Source organism: Pleurodeles waltl, chromosome 7 (assembly GCF_031143425.1).
Source record: "Pleurodeles waltl isolate 20211129_DDA chromosome 7, aPleWal1.hap1.20221129, whole genome shotgun sequence".
In the NCBI taxonomy this organism is placed as follows: domain Eukaryota; kingdom Metazoa; phylum Chordata; class Amphibia; order Caudata; family Salamandridae; genus Pleurodeles; species Pleurodeles waltl.
The window spans coordinates 817,872,846-817,876,124 of record NC_090446.1 but is presented as its reverse complement, the minus strand read 5'-3'; positions in this window follow the sequence as shown (position 1 = coordinate 817,876,124).

Here is a 3,279-nt window from a genome sequence, read left to right as displayed (position 1 = left end):
AACAGTTTGGGGGTGACCAGGGGAAAAAGGAGGACTTTCCTACAGCTAGGTATAAAACGCACAATAGTACATGCATCAAATAATAGCATCATTATCATAGGATTGTAAGGCACCTTTTTAATAGTGAGATGTGTGATAGTCGCATCTTTGCTCACCTTATTTATCCATTCATTGCAGAGTTATGCAGCACAAACTAGGCCCGAGAGAAGAACACTTTACATAGGCTCAAAAGACTGTGTTGCAGCAAGTGTTCACTGTCTCTGTTTATGTCTGTTGTACCTAATTAAATATGCATCATGGTGCAACAAGGCACAGTGCACCCTGTTACTGATGATGCGCTGATATCAGGGCAGTCCCAAACTTGTGCTGCCCTAGGGAAAATGTTTTAGTAAAGATGAACCAGCTACTTGAAGCAGCCAGTCCACTGAGCCTGAGCTCTCAAGAGGGATGCAGGTACAGTGAAGGACTGCAATCACCTGCAGGGAGAGGTCCTGGTTTTCTCCATCGCACTCCTTCCCCCTACTGATGGGTGGGGGCCACACTGACTTTCCACCACATTTTTGTGGCACAGAGTTAGTGCTTCTTCTGACTTCCCTGGTGATGGCATGAAGTGCTGGTGCTATCCTAAAGGAGGACATCCCCTTAGGATAGAGGTAATGCTATCTGCATTAGCTGTACCTCTGTCACAATGCAAAGGTGCCCTGAAACACATAGAAAGTAGGTGCACATACCTTTCATGCTCCGAGGCACATTATATAATACAGTTCCAGACTACATTACACACACTCTTTCTTTTAGGTAGAGCACTATTGAGAGATTTGAACTGACTCACAGGATGTTGAACCAGTGAAGGGACTCCAACCTAGCTCCCTAGTTCTAAAGTCACCAGTTCTGGCTGTTAGGTCACAACTCCTTCCTAGAGGAAATGCAGTCATATTAGCATTCATAAATTATTTTCACACAGCCAAAACATATTTCATGTTTCAAGTAAACTTCATCTTTTATAGTGTATTTACTTCTCAATTCAATTTTGACACAGATGTAAGGTATGTACAATTTTGAAGCCATAATCTACAAATCACAGACACCAGTCTTATGAGAAAAACAATAGAGTATAGTGTTTGAACAGTTAGATTCAATTCAAATCTGTGTGTTACTGCTACACTCAGAGTTCCTAATGGGCCAAGTCAGGCATGTTGAGGGAGCCTGAGGAGAGAAGATGATTTGTGCCCCTGAGGCCAAGAAACCAATTTTAATAAGAACACTGGGCGAACTTGCTGGTTGCCTTAAAAAATAAGCCATTTAAAAAATTGTCTAGAGAGGGCCATTCTGTTTCTAGAAGATTAGAACTGGGACATCCTTATTTTTTTCTGAGTTTATGGGCCACATAGTGAATGGTAATCGCCTAGCATGCTTTAGGACACCAAGGGGGTCATTCTGACTTTGGCGGGCGGATGGAGGCCGCCCGCCAAAGTCCCGCCGTCAGAATACCGCTGCACGGTCAAAAGACCGCCGCGGTAATTCTGAGTTTCCCGCTGGGCTGGCGGGCGACCGCCAGAAGGCCGCCCGCCAGCCCAGCGGGAAACCCCATTCCATGAGGATGCCGGCTCCGAATGGAGCCGGCGGAGTGGAAGGGGTGCGACGGGTGCAGTTGCACCCGTCGCGATTTTCAGTGTCTGCTTGGCAGACACTGAAAATCTTGGTGGGGCCCTGTTAGGGGGCCCCTGCAGTGCCCATGCCATTGGCATGGGCACTGCAGGGGCCCCACGACACCCGTTACCGCCAGAACCAGGCTGGCGGTAAGGGGGTCGGAAGCCCCATGGCGGCGCTGCCTGCAGCGCCGCCATGGAGGATTCCCTTGGGCAGCGGGAAACCGGCGGGACACCGCCGGTTTCCCGTTTCTGACCGCGGCTGTACCGCCGCGGTCAGAATGCCCATGGATGCACCGCCAGCCTGTTGGCGTTGCATCCGCGGTCCCCGGCCCTGGCGGTAGTCAACCGCCAGGGTCGGAATGACCCCCCAAATAAGAAAGAGTGTCCCTCTGTGCTACTCCTAAATAAGAGAATTAATAGGTTGAATAGGCTGCAGTTTACAACACTATCAAACATTTTTTAGAATGCTATCTTTATTAAAGAGAAGAAGATGGCGACGTAAGGGAGGTGGATTGATTTGAGAAAAGCTGCCTTTTCAAAAAACTCTCTCAAATATTGGGTGATTGTTGCAGAATGTTGCGTTACCAATTAGATCTTCTTCCCACCTCCCATTGTTGAGACAACACAGGAGAGGTCCTGTTCTCTCCTTGTATGCAGAAAATTCTAATACTGCCTCCTTTGAAAAATATATCTTGCTCTATTTTAATAGAGAAGCTGATAGCTATGGTCCCCCTTCAGAAGCTGAAATTGAGACATTTTTCGAGGCATTATGAGCTTCTGGCAAAATGGGCCCAGATGGGGTTCCAATCTCAGTGATTAAGTAAGAATCTTCTCTTTGGACAAAGGTCTTGCAACCTGTATTTGAACGCTGTTATCTAAAAGGGACAGTGTCCCGTTGTAGGTAAGAGGTAAGAAGTGTTTAGTACCTCTACATGAAAAGAGGGGTATGTATTTTCTCCCACAAAGTTTCAATGCATTGCGCTACTGGATGCGGTTGGCAAGGTCTTTAATAAAAGTCTATAGGAGCACCTCAAGACTTGGGCAGAGAGTAATTTGATCATTCCGTTGGAACAGTCCGGCTTCAGGAAAGGCCATAGTACACTATGTAACATCACAGCGCTGCAGATAATAAGCAAAACATATGTAACGATTAGAGGGGGTACTGTTTTTGCTGCCTTCATAGACTTCTCCACAGTCTTTGTCAAGGTTGATCGCCGAGTCTTTGGAAGAATCTATCTAATTTAGGCACCCCTTGCTAATCTGCTATATTTGATTAGAGCCCTGGATCCCTCTACATGGAGTAAAGTACTGATGGGTGGCGATGGGGGTTTATCAACTGAGATTCCAGTAAAAAATGGATTGAAGCAGGGGTGTTTATTGGCCCCATTATTATTTTTGCTGTATATTTATGATTTGCCCAACACCTCATTGGAGAGCTATGGTTTTGCGCCAAGTATTGGAGGGCGTTCTTTGATTTGTTTTTTTTTAATGCTGACGATATTGTAGTCTTTGATCTCACTCCGAAAGTGTTAAGTAATCATCTGGCAGCCCTCAAATACTATGTTGATCAGCATTACCTGAAGATAAATGCATCAAAATCTCAAGTATTATGTTTTGCGGGGAAAGA